The sequence below is a fragment of the Pan paniscus genome, chromosome 4 (genome assembly GCF_029289425.2).
Source record: "Pan paniscus chromosome 4, NHGRI_mPanPan1-v2.0_pri, whole genome shotgun sequence".
In the NCBI taxonomy this organism is placed as follows: Eukaryota; Metazoa; Chordata; class Mammalia; order Primates; family Hominidae; genus Pan; species Pan paniscus.
In genome coordinates, this window is record NC_073253.2 from 142,412,576 (window position 1) to 142,432,563 (window position 19,988).

The following is a 19,988-nucleotide window of genomic DNA, read 5'->3' on the forward strand; positions in this document are numbered from 1 at the left end:
TTCTCTAGGGGCATTCCTGTCACAGCATGGACAAGGACATAGTTTCATTTACTGGGCTTGCAATGCAGCTTCAGGGGAGAGGTGGCTCACTCAGCACTGTTCATTCTGGAAACCATGGTTTCCTGTTTCAGGATCTGATGACTCGCTATCAGACCTTGGACATGTTATTTTTCTCTGAAGTTTCCATTTATAACAAGTGGACTTTGCATAAGCATATGAGGTTGCTACATGGTTAAAAAGTGGGCTGTGTAAAACAACAAAATTACAAGATGTGATTTAAGGCATTCAGGGGGGTGTGATTGAACATGGAGTCCCTGTATTGCAAAGCAGTTTCTCCTCTTGCTTTTCTTCCTAACTCCACAGCTCTTCTCCTCACTCTGTAGATTTTCTTACAAGACTACTGGGATGCTTACACAGTCAACATTGAGGCATGTGAAGCACGTGCATTGTTCAAGTGTGAAGCCACCAGTGGGCATGGCTGTTATTATATATGAATAGTCAATGACAGCATATTCATATTCAAATATATAATCTGGCCCAAATTGAAATCATAGTAGAATAACCAACCAAGGATACCTAAGTCAGAATCCTCTCTGTTCCACCAATGATTGCAAAGTTTGGAAATGAAAGAAGCCTCAGGGAGAAACACACACACACACACACACACACACAACCACACACACAACAGAACACATTTCATCTAGCTTCAGTGGATCTCTCTGAAATAGAAGCAAAAACTAAGTGAGTAAAAACCTTGCTTCAGTGGAGTATTTATTGCATCCTGAACTACTCTGTCAAGTGCTCAGCTTATCATTAAACATTAATTTCCCTAGAAACTGGAGCTTTCACTTCTTGTAGCTGTAGCAATTAAGGACAGCTTTGGCTGGGCAGCTCTGACTTCCCAGCATGACTAAGAGCTCTGTGGCCTTGCCTCAACTATGACACAGAGACCTTTGCTCGTTTATAAGCCTTGTCATTTTTCTGGAAAATACAAGATAAATCCTGCCCAAATGCAATAACCCAGGTCAGACCTGTAAACCTAATTCTAGTAATAAACAAACTAATTGTCAAGAGGAAGCTATAGTTATTGATTAAGCCCACCCTTTTGCCCTCAAACAAAGCATCTTATTATCTCCAGGAGTGTGCTTTTTGTTTTTCATCTCTCTGTAATGTACCATCGTCATAATTGTATAAAATATAATTTTGTACTATAATCAAAAGTGTGGAGCCCAGCAGAGTCTGCTACTCCCATGTCTGTAGTGTTTATACTCAAAAAGGCCACATCATGGCTTAGCAACATGGTTTCATTCACGCAGCTGTCTCTGTCTCAGGAAGGGACAAGGTGTCACACATGATGGGTGCAGGGACAGAGAGGTGACTTCACTAAAGTCACAAACTGAGCCAAGGGCTGCACCGAGAATAAGCATCTAGTTCCAAGCCCAGGCTATGTTCTTTATGCACTTTGTACCTGGTTCTCTATTGTCATCACAAACTCATATTTTGTAATAAAAACACACCAAGGATTTTTGACCTTATGTATCATGTGAGGCTCTGAAAGATTACGAACCCACCACAGGCACCTGCCACAGGCTGAATTATTATTCTTCAATGAGAGACTGTCTTTACCTCTGTTGAAGGTGCTGCTGATTCTCAGTTACCCAGGTAAATACAGGGGAACAGACACTAAAAGCACAAGATAATCAGAGAGTCGTTAATAGCATATAAAGATTTGTCTCCAAGGAATGTTCATGGCAGCATTTTCATAGGGAAAAACTTACTTCTTTTTTCTCAAGGGATTTCAGAACAAAATAGAACAAAGCATTCTTGATGAAAGTCTACTAGCCTTGTTTTTTTTTAAAAAAAAAAAAAAGAAAGAAAGAAAAGAAAGAAAAAAGCTGCCAAATATTCCTTACTGCAAATGAACACCAGAGATATAAGAAAGATAAAAGCTGACACTGCTGCAAATCACATATTTAGGGGAGGAACATCCTGGCTTGGAGGCAAGGCCATGCTGACCTCTGAGACATATCTAGGGGCCCAGCATGTGGCAGGAGCAAAGTTCAACCTGGCATGTCTGAGAGGCCACATCACAGGCGCCACAGGCCAGGCGGGGGAGCGGATGATGACATTCACATTGAACTCACACAGGAACCTAGCAAGAATATCCAGTTTTGAGAAAACATGAGACTCTTATTTATCAAGCAGAAAACAAACACCAGACTGTACAGATCAAAGCACAGCATTTAGAAACCCCACTGATGGGGAAATGCAAATCAAAACCACAATGAGATACCATCTCACACCAGTTAGAATGGTGATCATTAAAAAGTCAGGAAACAACAGGTGCTGGAGAGGATGTGGAGACATAGGAACACTTTTACACTGTTGGTGGGACTGTAAACTAGTTCAACCATTGTGGAAGACAGTGTGGCGATTCCTCAAGGATCTAGAAATAGAAATATCATTTGACCCAGCCATCCCATTACTGGGTATATACCCAAAGGATTATAAATCATGCTGCTATAAAGACACATGCACATGTATGTATATTGTGGCACTATTCACAATAGCAAAGACTTGGAACCAACCCAAATGTCCAACAATGATAGACTGGATTAAGAAAATGTGGCACATATACACTATGGAATACTATGCAGCCATAAAAAAGGATGAGTTCATGTCCTTTGTAGGGACATGGATGAAGCTGGAAACCATCATTCTCAGCAAACTATCACAAGGACAGAATACCAAACACCACATGTTCTCACTCATAGGTGGGAACTGAACAATGAGAACACTTGGACACAGGGTGGGGAACATCACACACTGGGACCTGTCACGCGGTGGGGTGAGGTGGGAGGGATAGCATTAGGAGAAATACCTAATGTAAATGATGAATTAATTGGTGCAGCACACCAACATGGCACATATATACATATGTAGCAAACCTGCACGTTGTGCACATGTACCCTAGAACTTAAAGTACAATAAAAAAAAGGAACCCCACTTATGGGAGAGAGGTACATAGCAAAGAGCCCTGAATTTAAAACTAAGCCTTCACAGGCACTAGTGGTGTGACATTGAGCAGGTCACTTCTCTGAGCCTGGGTTTGTCCTTAGGGCTGCCCTGAGGAAGAAATGAGTTAGCGTGCAGGAAGAGTCATGTAGACTTTGGCATAGAATAAGCCCATAACATATGTTCATGAATATTGTTGATCTTCTTACCATCTATTGCAAAAGGTGTTTCCCCAATCCCTTAAGCATGGGCTACACTTAGTGAGTGACTTCTTCCAAAGAGTACAGTGTGGAGAAGCAGAAAAAAGAGTTAACTTTACAATTAGGAAGCCTAACATCACTTCAACTAGGTGATCCAGGTCCACAGCAGGGATAAGTCATGCCAACAGTTCACACCCTCACGTGATGTGATGCGAAGGGCACTTTACCTCAGTGGTTGTCCTCTCCCAAATCCCTAACTCCAGTCTGACTATGAGCAAAGCATCAGGCAAATCCCAGGAAGAAGGCATTCTGCAAAATACCTGGCCAGTATTTCTCAAAACTGTCAAGGTCATTGAAAACAAGGAAAGCCTGAGAAAGCAAGTCACAGCCCAGAGGAACACAAGGACACGTATTGACTCGGTGTAATGCAGTATCCTGAATGAGATCCCAGAATAGAAACAAGACATTAAAGAAAAACTAACAAAATCCAAATGAATTATGAAGTTTAGTTAATGATAACGTATCAATATTGGTTCATTAGTTGTGATAGAGCTACATGCTGAAGTAAAATGTTAATAGTAGGGGAAACTGAGCGCAAGGTATACAGGAATTTCTGTACTGTTGTTGCAACTTTTCTGTCAATCTAACACTATTCTAAAATAAAAATTTATTTAAATAAACAAGAGGCTGAACTCCCACTTGCCAGGAATGCTTCAAGTGGTCTTCACACATTAGAAGGGGAAGATATTAGACTTGACACCTTCTCTGAGATCCAACTCTAAACTTGTATGAGGTCACTTTTCACCTTGAAGAGCCCCCAGGCACATCTCTTTGGCTTAGGTCTATTTTCTCAATGTGGTTGCCATCCCACTCCTCATGCTATGAGGTCTTAGCTTCTAAAGTCTGTGTGCTAATAGCAGCTTCCCCCCACCTGGTTGCTGACTTAAAAACAAGATGTCTTCACAATCCACACCTTTTTGTTTTAAAAGTCTTTCAGGGAAGCAGAAAGCAGATGAGCACAACTATCAACAGGGAGTTTTACAAGGCTTAAGCTAAATCTCAGTTCTCTTTCTGAGATGGTAACTTTTAAAAGTGACTAATGTTTCCTGAGCATATATTCAATGCCAAACACCAGTCTAAGCACTTTACAAAGTAATCTTATTTAATCATCACAAAAGGCTACAAACAAGTTACCATTAGCATCTCCATTTTACAGATGAGTACATTGGGTCACAAATTATTTAAGTGACTCATGCAAGTTCATACAATAATAATGGCTAACTGGAATCCGAGCTGTTCTGTATGCAGAACCCATTATGAATGAAATTTGGCAAATGTCTCCCTCTACATAGCAAGTTGGTCATAAAATTCATTCAGAACAGAATGATGAGTCTTCAATCACTTGTCCCATGATATGGTTTGGATTTGTGACCCTACTCAAGTCTCATGTTGAATTGTAATCCCCAAAGTTGGAAGAGGGGCCTGGTGGGAGGTGATTGGATCTTGGGGGTGAATTGCTCCCTTGCTGTTATCATAACAGTGAGTTCTCATGAGGTCTGGTTGTTTAAAAGGGTATATAGCACCTCCCCCTTCACTCTCTTCCTCATATTCTAGCCATGCAATGTGTGCCTGCATGATTGCAAGTTTCCTGAAGCCTCCCCAACCACGCTTCCTAGAGAGCCTGTGGAACCAGGAGCCAATTAAACCTCTGCTCTTTATAAATCACCCAGTCTCAGGTAGTTCTTTATAGCAGGGCAAGAACAGACTAATGTATTCCCTTACCTCCAAAGTGTGATTCTTAATCTCAGGCTTTCCAGACAAGTCAGGAAGTAGTGGCTTCAAAATGTAAAAACACATCTTCACTAATTGACTTTTTTAAATTAATTAATTTACAACAGACATTTCTGGCTTTGCCCCATTTCTGAATCTCAGTCATCGATTGCCCTATTTCTATCTCTCACATTAAGCCCATGCCTGGGTTCAGGACTGAAACAGGAATGGGGATGGGCTGCCAAGAGTCTGTTACCTGCACTACCTCCTCATTCAAAACAGCTGAACATTAAATGCATTGATTTTCAGTTCTGGCAAACTATCCCTAGTTTTATAACAGTCTTTTTGAAATGTTATAAATCCCTCCAGATTGGTTAATGCCCATTCAAACAATCTTTTTCCACAGGGAAAATGTTCAGCTAAGGCTTGCTCCAAAATAAAAACAATAATTAGGCTCATAATTATTATTACTTATTAAGCATTTCCTAAGGAATTGGACTGGATGGGTACTTTACAAGACATGTCAATGTATACTAACAGTGATAATTAAATAAGACATTATTATATCCATTTTAGAACTGAAGAAACAAGGCTGGGTACGGCCACTCATGCCTGTAATCCATCCCAGCAATTTGGGAGGTTGAGGCGGGTGGATCACAAGGTCAGGAGTTCCAGACCACCCTGGCCAACATGGTGAAACCCCATCTCTACTAAAAATACAAAAGTTAGTCGAGCATGGTGGTGCTCGCCTGTAATCCCAGCTACTAGGGAGGCTGAGGCAGGAGAATTGCTTGAACCTGGGAGGCAGAAGTTGCAGTGAGCCGAGATTACGCACCATTGCACTCTGCCTGGGCAGCAGAGTGAGACTTCATCTCAAAAAAAAAAAAAAAAAAGAAGAAGAAACGCTTAGAAAGGTTACACAACCTTGTTCAAAGTCACACAGATAATACATGGAGGAGTGATAATTTGCGCACAGATTCACCTGATCTGAAGCTTGAGAATGTCCCACTAGCCTACAACCCTCCTCCCATTTCTGATCCTTTCCTGGCAAGCCATGGGCTCATTGTTGTGCTGTCTTCCTAGCCTCACACAGGGCCTCTTTTTTCCTCTTTGCAATGGCCTCATCTTGTATGGCACTTTCTCAATTCCAGGGTGTCTTCTTTCTCATCTGATAACAATCACCATGTTAAGTGAAGGTGACCAAAAGTCTGCACTGGGTAACACCTGTGCATCTCACCTGGGGCCCTCTGGAGAAAACCACCTCCTATTTGTTGATAGCTAAGCACTTTGCAGCAAGTTACTTAACCTCTGAAAACCTCAGTTTTTTTCTCCTTCAAATGAACATAATGCTGGCTGTCCTACCTAATTAACATCTATCCAATGCACACTGATCATTCTTGCAGGAGTTTCTCATTCGTAACTGCGTCATTAAATAAAAGCTTGCTGAAGAGGATGGGAAGATTTACAGGCTATGAGCATTAACTGTGCAGATTCCACGTGACAAGCAACAGGCTAAGCACATTCATGCCGTTATTTAACACAACAATCTTATGGTGCAATTTGTTACTGCTCCCATTTCACAGTTGAGATCACTGTGGCTCAAAGATGGTAAAAGACATAAAATATATTACTAGAAAGGAGCAGATATTTAAGTGTATATAAAATATGTTAAAGTATTTTAACAATGGTGAAGAATGAGACCGAGAAATTTTAACTGGATATATGATAAGCAGCATTCGCCACTCAGCTTGCCACTTCGCCTTCTCTGGTCCTCTTTTTCATAAAGTTGATAACCTTCTCTTCATACTTGTCTTGATTTAAACCAAGTTTTCCTGTTAACTTTTCTTCCTAATGAGCACTTTACCACCCTTACTACTTGCCTTTCTCTTCCACTGTGCAACAACTCCCAGACTTTGTTGTTTGTATTGAAAAGCCACACCCTTTTGATCTTTTGAACCAATCAATAGTCCATCTTGGGAAATAGATTTCACCTCCCTTCATGTTTCTGCATCTGTAATCAGCTTCTGAAGTCAGAATGCAGAAAGGCTGGAACAGAATTGTCTGTACTTTTCACAAATGCTGATAAGTCAGCCAAGAAAACCTGAATAGTACAAATGCCCTGCTGCAGAGGTTTTGTTTGGTAGCAAGTCAGACACAGCAAGGAGACCAAAAGAAAGCATTAATAATTTTGCCTTCCTCCTGATGTGCTGAACAACAAGCAGCCCCATGTGCTATGATTTCTCGGGAATGCAGTGCACATGGCGGCCTGAACACAGTGAGTGGCCTGATACAATTCAAAGAATGAAAGTCTTGGAGCCTAAAGACCTGATTGGTTCTGCTCTTACTAGGTACACAACCTTGGGCAGGTTGTTTAACTTCTGAGTCATCAGACATAAACTGGAGCTAATATTGTCTTTAGTGATACATAGTCCAGCTTGTATATATAAGCCATCCATCTAAAAGTCATCCTTGCTTCTTCTCTCTTCCTTATCCCAACACCACCCAACCTGTCTGAATTGTGTTGATTCCATGACTTAAATATTTCTCAAATTGCATATCCAATCCCACCAGCTATATTAGTTGGCATCATAATGTCCTAAACTAACACTATATACTCCTAGTCCATTTCCCTGTTCCTAACACCAAAATATCCCTTCTCAGTGCATTCAGGTGTCTTGCTAAAGTGTACATCTCATCATCCTGCTCCTGATTAAAATATAGTTCTCATTCTTTACAGAATAAAGTAAAACTTTACCATCACAGGGCACAAAGCCCTCCATGACCTGATCTTACCTGTCTGTATTAGGAATCTTTCAGATGCAAGTGACACCTCTGAAATAGCTTAATCAAAAAGGAGTACGTATTAACTTACGAAACTAAAACAGCCTGCCGAAGTTCCAGGCAAAACTGGGTCCAAAGCTCAGTCTCATCAGGAAGCTGTCTCTCACCCTCCTTTGCTTGGCTTTCCTCCAGAGTAACTTTATTCCTTATTAGGTTCTTCCTGCTTCATAATAAATTGGCCCCCAGCAGTTTCAGGCCTACGTAGCACCTATTTAGCAATCCCTCTTTACTCCAGCCTGCCCCGAGAGTGACTTTTTCTCACTAATTTTAACAAAAGTCACAAGGCAGAATCTCAGTGGTCTGTCCTGGATTATTTGCTCAACTCTTTACAAACACCGTACCGTAGGGGGGATATGATGGTTAGGCAGGCACATCCAGGAGGCACCTGAACTACATGACTTAAGATCAGGGTTACCCCTGACCCACCCACACACATAAATCAGACTGCTATCACCAAAATAAGAGAAAATGAATGGTAGCCTAGGAAAATGACACCTACCCAAAGGAACTTCTCCCCTACTTGAGGCTCCAGAATTTAGTGGCTCAAAACAACCATTTTATTTTGTGCATGGCTTTTTGGAGATCAAGAATTTAGAAAGGGTTCAGCTGTGCAGTTCTTGGTTGGAGGCTCTTCTGTGGTTGCAGTGAGACAGATGTCAGTTGGGGCTGGCGACACGTGGAGGCTCCAGGGAGCTGAGTGTCCAAGATGGCTTCCTCATGAGAACAATTGTTGCAGCCAGGATGGAGCTCAGCTGGGCTGGGAACTGAATGCCTGCACGTGGCTTCCCCAGCATGAGAAGCTCAGGGTGCATGGACTTCTTAGTCAATAGCTCTGAGGTCCAAGCACTGCATTTCAGCACAAAGGGGGAAGCTGCATAACCTTTTCTGGACCTAGCCTCAGAAGCCATGCACTGTCACTTTTCTGCATTCTGTTGATCACAGAGATTCTCAGAGTCAAGGACGGGGACACAGACTGCACCTCTGAACAAGAGAAATGTCAAGTAATTTGCAGCCACAATCATTTTCTGTTGTTCTTCGAATATGTTCCCATCACTTCAACATTTTTTTTTTTTTTTTTTTGCCTTTAGGAATGTGCTTCTCTGTCTGGAATGTCCTTTTTTTCTTCTATCTCCCAAGCACTACTCACCCTATGAGACACACACCCCCTGCAAAGCTTCCCTCTCCCCATCACATAGTAGCATTGGTCCCTTTCTCTGCAATACCACATTCCAAAAGTACCTTTTTAATTATAAAACTTTGTGCCTCTGTCTCTATCAGCAGGCTATGAACTCCTTGAAGGCAAAAACCAAGTCTTACTTACCTCCCTGCTTCACACATTAACTCTTATAGGCTAATTGTGTCATGTTTGCCTCATGGCAGATTTAGATTATACAGCCAAAGAGTTTCCAAATGTTGAAGTGTTATTCAAACAAAGGTCGTCATTATCCATAAGTAAGCCTTTTACTGAAAGAATGTAATAACTTCTCGTGATAGCTTTGCACCTGACAAATTCTAAATGGATACTCCATTTAACTGTTTAAAAAAAAGTTTAAGATTTTTTTTTTTACTTTCTTTCTCTGGCTTAAATAAGAGTGACATCTAGTTGTTTGTTCTTTATCTGTTATTTAGATCACTGTTCCCCAGGTTTTATCAACCAGTCGCCTCTCCACAAGCCTATTGTATCAGGTCAATCCTTCTCTACTTTCTTTATAGTTTTGTACCTAACTCTTTGTAGCACCTGATTTTCGTGGATCTAATTCTCCTATACACCTGTGTGTGTGTATCCCACATGCCCATATGTTTTCTAAATGCCAATAAATAAGTAGTAATACATTTGAAACATTGTTATATGAAACACATACAAGAAACTTGAACAGAAAAAGCACAAACGAAATGTGTTCAATCTCACCAGTAGTCATAAAAGTGATCATGAATACTGCAACCAAAAACATTTCACACTTGTATGATAGGCAGAAATATTTAAAAGACTTAGAATTTGAAGAAATAAGATATTTTACATGTTGATGGTATGAAATGATACAATTCTTCAGGAAGAATTGATACAGTTCTTTGGGGAACTATTTGCCAACATATAAAGTTAATGAAGCTGAGACTATTTATACCCTATAACCCTGCAATTCCATTTCTTGGAATACAAAGTTATTTCCATATGTTCATCCTCTGATGGGTGGACAAATAATTTGTGACAAATATTTATAAAATGGAATGTTATGCTGCATTAAAAATAACCAAAACTGTAGGGATCAATATAGATGAATCCGGAAAAAAATCACATTGGGGGGAAAAAGCAAGCTACAGGAAAACTACTATATGACAATATTTATATAAAATTTCAAAAACAAGTGAGGGAATCCTAAAAATACTTAAGCTAACATAAAATTGTAGTAAAAGCATATATACCTGACAAAAATGATAAATGCCAAAATTAGATTTGTAGTTGCTTTTGCAAGTTAGAGAAGAGATTCAATGGGATTGGTCATGACATTTGTTCTTAAACGGTGGTGGATACCTCATGTTTGTTATACAGTTCTTGGTATCTTTTTGTATGTCCAGAATAATTGTATTTGTAATAATAAATTTTAAAGAGAAAAAGTTTATACTATCATTGAAAGATGTTTAAAATATAAGCATACTTGTATACTTATAAACTTATATACTTATATACATAAAATATATACTAACACACACATGCACCACCCATTAAAAAAACTCAGTGATCATGAAAACATACCTGCAAAGTAAAAGAGTGGAAAGAGATACAAGAAAATGTTACGGTAGTTATAGCAGCTGATTTGGAATTATGATTGCTTTTAGTTTTTTATTTGTGTTTTCTGCTCCATTTTCCCTAGTGAACATAATTAGCTCTTAATGAATCTGAATTAATATTTTCTAATGTCATGGTTGTAATAAATACTGACAATCAGTCCACTTGTCCTGATGTGTCTTTAAGAAGCAAATAGACTCAGAAAAATACTGAGCTGCGTCTCTGTATACAATACCATTTGACCTAGTTGAGAAAACAATTTTAAAACAGGACAATATCCCAATCTTTTGTAAGCTTACCAATTAAAAACAGATGACACAAAAGTGAAATAGGCCTATAAATTGAGCATAAAAAATTGCATTTGAATTTCGGTGCTCTTTGACATTTAGACATAAGGCTGGTCTCCACTCTGTCTTTTGATTCTGGAGAAAAGCTAATGTCTTTAACAAGAGTGTGAAATAGCTGTCCAAACATGTCATTCTTGCCACTGCCTTTATTCACACCAAATGTTCTACTTTCTCTTTCAAATGAGGAAAAGATAGCACTGCAGCCTTCCCCCAACTATAGGAAACGGATATAATTGAAGCATGACTTGTGTTGGGTTATGTTTTTCACTCACCTCCTTAGTGAAGATGCCTCCCCGCCTGAGAGCAGCCAGCTCCGTGTGGGTGTTCAGTGCTTCCAAAACTTGCTATCCAGCCCACCTTGTGATATAACAGAAATAACCAAAATGGAGCACGTTTTCCTGCAGGATTTCACTTCTACCAAAAAGAAAAAAGAATAACAGCTCTCCCAGGTTACATAAAGGACTCCAAAGGGTTCTGGAAATACAGGAATTGTTGGTAATCTGGTGGGTCATTTTACAAATACCTTAGGAGGAATTGATCATTATAGAATCCTCACCACCTGAATTGGGAGCCTTGGTGAACACGTGCTTAAAATGTAACACCTGAATTTTATTTGGTGCTCCCCATGCTCTATATTGAGTTAAATACTTTACATTCAATGTCTCAATGAATCTTCCTGGCAACTTTATTAGGAAGGTTTCATTTTATTAGTTCCCATGTTACAGATGGGAAAATTAAAGCTCAGAGAGAAATTTAGTGGTTTGTAAAGGCCATGAAAGTAGTAAATGATGGAGCTGAGATTTGGATCCAGGTAGCCTGTCTGATGCCTGAACCTCTCTGCACCTGTCTTTGGAATCATTCAGTGATCAGTGCTTTCACCTATATCATCCCTATTACTACTCCTATAGCCATTACTGGTGGATATGGTAATCTCTGTTTACTGATGAAGTAACTGAGTCTCTGAGAGATCAAATCACTTGCTCCCCAAAACCAGAGCTATCTAGCTTCAAAATCAATGTATTTAGCAGTAGGCCACATTCTTTTTCATAGACCCACAGCCAGGACAGAGTGATTCCAAGTCTCTTCTTCCCTCTGTTTCTCCATCTGCAAAAAAAAAAAGAATCATATTTTCTCTGTTGAAAACTGCAACAGTTTGTGTGAAGAACCAAAGAGATTCAATGTCAAAGAACTTTGAAAAGTATGAAGACATAAGGGATTCATATTTACACCCATATTTCAGCTAAGTTTCCTTATCTGGTATCAACAATTAGAAAATGCCAAGTCTCTCCCACTCGTGCTGATAAGGCTGTGACTAATAACGTATTCCCTACTTTCCTTTATAGCAGGACTCAGATCACTGTTCGTATCCAGCCTTTTCCCAGACAGCCCTGTACTTTAAGACTGATACACCTGTAACCCCAGCAGCTTGGGAGGCCGAGGTGGGCAGATCACCTGAGGTCGGAAGTTTGAGACCAGCCTGACCAACATGGAGAAACCCCGTTTCCTCTAAAAATACAAAATTAGCTGGGTGTGGTGGTGCATGCCTATAATCCCAGCTACTTGGGAGGCTGAGGCAGGAGAATTGCTTGAACCCAAGAGGCAGAGGTTGTGGTGAGCCAAGATTGTGCCACTGCACTCCAGTCAGGGGAACAAGAGTGAAACTCCATCTCAAAAAAAAAAAAAAAATTGATATGGCTTGGCTGTGTCCCCACCCAAATCTCATCTTGAATTGTAGCTCCCATAATCCCCACATGCCATGGGAGAGACTCAGTGGGAGGTAATTGAATCATGGGGGCAGGTTTTCCATGCTGTTCTCATAATAGTGAATAAGTCTCATGGGATATGATGATTTTATAAAGGGAAGTTCCCCTACACATGTGCTCTTGCCTGCTGCCATGTAAGATGGGTCTTGCTTCCCCTTTGCCTTCTGCCATGATTATGAGGCCTCCCCAGCCAGGTGGAACTGTGAGTCCATTAAACCTCTTTTTCTTTATAAATTTCCCAGTCTTTGGTATGTCTTTATTAGCAGCATGAGAACTAATACAAGATTAAGCTGCCTTCATCCCCAGGTTCAAGGGTGGACACTGACAGGTCTAAGTTAATCAAAGTAATCTCAGTCCCCTGAACATAGTGATTCTTTCAGTTAACTTTGACTTAAGACAAGCAGCCCATGTATTCCCCTAACTAGGAGATTTAACTGAATTTGGACCAATTAGGTGTGTATTGATGATATGCTATGTAGCTGAGAAGCCTGAAACAATGATAGCCATTGTCCACTGCAAGGGAGGGTGGTCATAGGACAGACAACACTGATGATATCAAAAGTAATAAAAACTTAAAAAAATGGGCTGGGCACAGTGGCTTATACCTGTAATCCCAGCACTTTGGGAGGCTAAGGCAGGCAGATCACTTGAGGTCAGGAGTTCAAGACCAGCTTGGCCAATGTGGTGAAGCCCTGTCTCTACTAAAATTAGAGACTACAAAAATTAGCCAGGCATGGTGGTGTGCGCCTATATTCCCAGCTACTCAGGAGGCTGAGACAGGAGAATCGCTTGAACCTGGGAGGAGGAGGTTGCAGTGAGCCAAGATCAAACCATTGCACTCCAGCCTGGACAACAGAGCAAGACTCCGTCTCAAAAAAAATGTTATTTATATTATTATGCTCAAGTTTTTGACAGTTTCTGTCCAATATTTGATGATCCTCCACCCTTCTTGAAGGTGATTATTTTTAGGACATCCTCATTTAAACTTGCATATTTAATCTCTGTCTCATCCCTAAATCACTAATATTATTGCATCCAACTACTTTATATGAAAAGGCAATCTAATCTTCGCCTCGTTGTCTCATTTCCTAAAGCACTAAACCTTCATGTTGACTTTTGGGGCATGCGGGGAGAGACGTTTCCTAGTACTGCATTTTACAAATTAACGTTTGTTAAGCATAATTGCTTGAAATGGACTTGTGCTCTCTGGGATTCATCTTACTTTGTAAGTCAGAAGCACCTTTTCCTTCACTGAGAAGTGCCACTGACTGTTTAAGCCTCTACTTTTTACATGTAAAGCAAGAAATGTTAGCAAAATAAGGTAAATAACTTACTTTTTAGTATTAAAATGCTGTTGTCAAATAATTGTACACCAATACTCAAAAAATAGATGTTTCTTACATCTCCTTAAAAGAGGAGTTTTGAAATAGAAAACAGATAAATGGGAATGTTTTATTCCACCCCAGAGCTGACCTCATATAAGGACTTTGGGTTTCTGCATTTGCCTCTGAAACCCAAATTTTATATTTTTGGTGGCCAATTTCTTGTGGTCAGGAAGAAGTTAATTTACATTAACTAGCTCCCAGCAATTGCCTGTCCTTAAAGGCTCTCAAATCCACCTGTTCTTTTGCCCATCACAACAGACACTGCCCAGATTCAAGACCCCATCACCTCCACCTTGCTGACCACAATAGCCTTCTCGCCATTGTTTCTCACTCCTGTTTCTTCTCCAGTATCTGTACCTTGTTGCTGCTGGAGCTTTCTTTTTTTAAAAAAAATATATATATATATATATATTTTTATTATACTTTAAGTTCTAGGGTACTTGTGCACAACGGGCAGGTTTGTTACATATGTATACATGTGCCATGGTGGTGTGCTGCACCTATTAACTCGTCATTTACATTAGGTATTCTTCCTAATGCTATCCCTCCCCCCTCCCCCTACCCCACAACAGGCCCCAGTGTGCGATGTTCCCCTTCCTGTGTCCAAGTGTTCTCATTGTTCAATTCCCACCTATGAGTAAGAACATGTGATGTTTGGTTTTTTGTCCTTGCGATAGTTTGCTGAGAATGGTTTCCAGCTTCATCCATGTCCCTACAAAGGACATGAACTCATTTTTTATGACTGCATAGGATTCCATAGTGTATATGTGCCACACATTTTCTTAATCCAGTCTATCATTGTTGGACATTTGGGTTGGTTCCAAGTCTTTGCTATTGTGAGCAGTGCCACAATAAACATACGTGTGCATGTGTCTTTATAGCAGCATGATTTATAATCCTTTGGGTATATACCCAGTAATGGGATGGCTGGGTCAAATGGTATTTCTAGTTCTAGATCCCTGAGGAATTGCCACACTGTCTTCCACAATGGTTGAACTAGTTTACAGTCCCACCAACAGTGTAAAAGTGTTCCTGTGTCTCCACATCCTCTCCAGCACCTGTCGTTTCCTGACTTTTTAATGATCACCATTCTAACTGGTATGAGATGATATCTCATTGTGGTTTTGACTTGTATTTCTCTGATGGCCAGTGATGATGAGCATTTTTTCATGTGTCTGTTGGCTGCATAAATGTGTTCTTTTGAGAAGTGTCTGTTCATATCCTTCGCCCACTTGTTGATGGGGTTGTTTGTTTTTTTCTTGTAAACTTGTATGAGTTCTTTGCAGATTCGGATATTAGCCCTTTGTCAGATGAGTAGAATGCAAAAATTTTCTCCTATTCTGCAGGTTGCCTGTTCACTTTGATGGTAGTTGCTTTTGCTGTGCAGAAGCTCTTTAGTTTAATTAGATCCCATTTGTCAATTTTGGCTTTTGTTGCCATTGCTTTTGGTGTTTTAGACCTGAAGTCCTTGCCTATGCTTATGTCCTGAATGGTATTGCCTAGGTTTTCTTCTAGGGTTTTTATGGTTTTAGGTCTAACATTTAAGTCTTTAATCCATCTTGAATTAATTTTTGTATAAGGTGTAAGGAAGGGATCCAGTTTCAGCTTTCTACGTATGATACCAAAGCTTGGCAGAGACACAACAACAAAAAAAAGAGAATTTTAGACCAATATCCCTGATGAACATCAATGCAAAAATCCTCAATAAAATACTAGGAAACCAAATCCAGCAGCACATCAGAAAGCTTATCCACCATGATCAAGTGGGCTTCATCCCTGGGATGCAAGGCTGGTTAAACGTACACAAATCAATAAACGTAATCCAGCATATACACAGAACCAAAGACAAAAACCACAGGATTATCTCAATAGATGCAGAAAAGGCCTTTGACAAAATTCAACAACGCTTCATGCTAAAAACTCTCAATAAATTAGGTATTGATGGGATGTATCTAAAAATAATAAGAGCTATTTATGACAAACCCACAGCCAATATCATACTGAATGGGCAAAAACTGGAAGCATTCCCTTTGAAAACTGGCACAAGACAGGGATGCCCTCTCTCACCACTCCTATTCAACATAGTGTTGGAAGTTCTGGCCAGGGCAATCAGGCAGGAGAAGGAAATAAAGGGTATTCAATTAGGAAAAGAAGTCAAATTGTCCCTGTTTGCAGACGACATGATTGTATATCTAGAAAACCCCATCATCTCAGCCCAAAATCTCCTTAAGCTGATAAGCAACTTCAGCAAAGTCTCAGGATACAAAGTCAGTGTGCAAAAATCACAAGCATTCTTATACACCAATAACAGACAAACAGAGAGCCAAATCATGAGTGAACTCCCATTCACAATTGCTTCAAAGAGAATAAAATACCTAGGAATCCAACTTACAAGGGATGTGAAGGACCTCTTCAAGAAGAACTACAAACCACTGCTCAATGAAATAAAAGAGGACACAAATGGAAGAACATTCCATGCTCATGGATAGGAAGAATCAATATCGTGAAAATGACCATACTGCCCAAGGTAATTTATAGATTCAATGCCATCCCCATCAAGCTACCATTGACTTTCTTCACAGAATTGGAAAAAACTGCTTTAAATTTCATATGGAACCAAAAAAGAGACTGCATTGCCAAGTCAATCCTAAGCCAAAAGAACAAAGCTGGAGGCATTAAGCTACCTGACTTCAAACTATACTACAAGGCTACAGTAACCAAAACAGCATGGTACTAGTATCAAAACAGAGATATAGACCAATGGAACAGAACAGAGTCCTCAGAAATAATACCACACATCTATAACTATCTGATCTTTGACAAACCTGATAAAAACAAGAAATGGGGAAAGGATTCCCTATTTAACAAATGATGCTGGGAAAACTGGCTAGCCTTATGTAGGATGCTGGAGCTTTCTTGAAGCGAATCTGATAATCACATCACTCTGCTATGTAAAGCCTCTCTGGCTGTCTATTATCCTCGATAACATTCCAACACCACAGACCTTTATGATCTGGCCCTGACCTGTAGACAGACACATGTGCGGCCACTTCTGTCACCATCTCTGCTCTGTTACACTTCCTCATTGCAGCTACAATATCAGATCATACCTTCTGACTAATAGAAGGGGGACAAATTTGTTTTCTTTTTTTTTTTTTTCTTTTGATGGAGTCTCACTCTGTTACCAGGCTGGAGTGCAGTGGCATGATCTCGGCTCATTGCAACCTCCAACTCCCGGGTTCAGGTGATTCTTCTGCCTCAGCCTCCCGAGTAGCTGGGATTACAGGCACATGCCACCACACCCAGTTAACTTTTTGTATTTTTCATACAGATGGGATTTCACCATGTTGGCAAGGATGGTCTCAATCTCCTGACCTCATGATCCACCTGCCTTGGCCTCCCAAAGTGCTGGGATTTCAGGCGTAAGCCACCCCGCCCAGCCGACAATTTTTTTTTTTTTTAATTTTTAAGTTTAAAGAAAAACTTTTAGAAAAATGAGAGGTTTTCTTTTATATATTTTACTAAGTTTTGCTCCCCTCACATATAGCACTTTCAAGTCCCTGGCATTGTTTAAGTATAGCACAAAGTAGGAATCTAACTTTATTGTCTTTATTGTGAATACCTAGTTGACTTAGCACTTACACAACAAATATTCTTAAGATGGTCATTGTCAATTTTTGGAATATTAGCTAAAACATCTTAGAAATGTCTTTTCAGGGGAAGCAAAGCTCTTTAAAATTTCATGCCACCCAGTTTTTCAGTGCAGAAAAAATTTCCTAAACACAATACAAAGAACACAATTCAAAAACAAAAAAGAGAGAGAGAGTCAGCATATTAAACTACATCAACAGGTTCAATTAGCAAAATGAAAAGAGCTATAGACTAGAAGTATACATTTGTCACCCATTTATTTGACAAAGGACTAGTATCCAGGACATATAAGGAATTTTTATAAATCAATAAAAAGAATAAACAAAAAACCCCAACACAACAGAAACATGGGAAACGTTTTTGAACAGGCCAGTTGCGGAAGAGAAAACCAGATAAACTTGTTTAAGCAGAAGACGGTGATTTCTGCATTTCCATCTGAGGTACCGGGTTCATCTCACTAGGGAGTGCCAGACAGTGGGCGCAGGTCAGTGGGTGCGCGCACCGTGCGCGAGCCGAAGCAGGGCGAGGCATTGCCTCACTTGGGAAGCACAAGGGGTCAGGGAGTTCCCTTTCTGAGTCAAAGAAAGGGGTGACAGACGGCACCTGGAAAATCGGGTCACTCCCACCCGAATACTGCGCTTTTCCGATGGGCTTAAAAAAAGGCGCACCACGAGATTATATCCCGCACCTGGCTCGAAGGGCCTACGCCCACGGAGTCTCGCTGATTGCTAGCACAGCAGTCTGAGATCAAACTGCAAGGCAGCAGCGAGGCTGGGGGAGGGGCGCCTGCCATTGCCCAGGCTTGCTTAGGTAAACAAAGCAGCCAGGAAGCTCGAACTGGGTGGAGCCCACCACAGCTCAAGGACGCCTGCCTGCCTCTGTAGGCTCCACCTCTGGGGGCAGGGCACAGACAAACAAAAAGACAGCAGTAATCTCTGCAGACTTAAATGTCCCTGTCTGACAGCTTTGAAGAGAGCAGTGGTTCTCCCAGCACGCAGCTGGAGACCTGAGAACGGGCAGACTGCCTCCTTAAGTGGGTCCCTGACCCCTGACCCCCAAGCAGCCTAACTGGGAGGCACGCCCCAGCAGGGGCACACTGACACCTCACACGGCAGGGTATTCCAACAGACCTGCAGCTGAGGGTCCTGTCTGTTAGAAGGAAAACTAATAAACAGAAAGGACATCCACACCAAAAACCCATCTGTACATCACCATTATCAAAGACCAAAAGTAGATAAAACCACAAAGATGGGGAAAAAACAGAACAGAAAAACTGGAAACTCTAAAATGCAGAGTGCCTCTCCTCCTCCAAAGGAATGCAGTTCCTCACCAGCAACGGAACAAAGCTGGATGGAGAATGACTTTGACGAGCTGAGAGAAGGCGGCTTCAGACGATCAAATTACTCTGAGCTATGGGAGGACATTCAAACCAAAGGCAAAGAAGTTGAAAACTTTGAAAAAAATTTAGAAGAATGTATAACTAGAATAACCAATACAGAGAAGTGCTTAAAGGAGCTGATGGAGCTGAAAACCAAGGCTCGAGAACTACATGAAAAATGCAGAAGCCTCAGGAGCTGATGCAATCAACTGGAAGAAAGGGTATCAGCGATGGAAGATGAAATGAATGAAATGAAGCAAGAAGGGAAGTTTAGAGAAAAAAGAATAAAAAGAAACGAGCAAAGCCTCCAAGAAATATGGGACTTGTGAAAAGAACAAATCTACGTCTGATTGGTGTACTGAAAGTGATGGGGAGAATGGAACCAAGTTGGAAAACACTCTGCAGGATATTATCCAGGAGAACTTCCCCAATCTAGCAAGGCAGGCCAACGTTCAGATTCAGGAAATACAGAGAACGCCACAAAGATACTCCTCGAGAAGAGCAACTCCAAGACACATAATTGTCAGATTCACCAAAGTTGAAATGAAGGAAAAAATGTTAAGGGCAGCCAGAGAGAAAGGTCGGGTTACCCTCAAAGGGAAGCCCATCAGACTAACAGCGGATCTCTCTGCAGAAAACCTACAAGCCAGAAGAGAGTGGGGACCAATATTCAACATTCTTAAAGAAAAGAATTTTCAACCCAGAATTTCATATCCAGCCAAACTAAGCTTCATAAGCGAAGGAGAAATAAAATACTTTACAGACAAGCAAATGCTGAGAGATTTTGTCACCACCAGGCCTGCCCTAAAAGAGCTCCTGAAGGAAGCACTAAACATGGAAAGGAACAACTGGT

The 19,988-nt window shown here is 40.7% G+C and overlaps 1 long non-coding RNA gene across 1 annotated transcript in view; it reads right to left on the reverse strand.

Moving 5' to 3' along the window:
• Positions 1–8,353: 8,353 nt before the first annotated feature.
• The window catches only part of LOC130541549 (uncharacterized), a 66,749-nt gene continuing 55,114 nt past the window's right edge, over positions 8,354–19,988 (reverse strand). Inside the window, exons 3-4 of the long non-coding RNA XR_010112233.1 lie at positions 11,231–12,062; positions 8,354–8,807 (exon numbers count right to left, since the gene is read on the reverse strand). This is a non-coding gene — a long non-coding RNA (uncharacterized LOC130541549). The remainder of the gene's footprint in view (positions 8,808–11,230; positions 12,063–19,988) is intronic.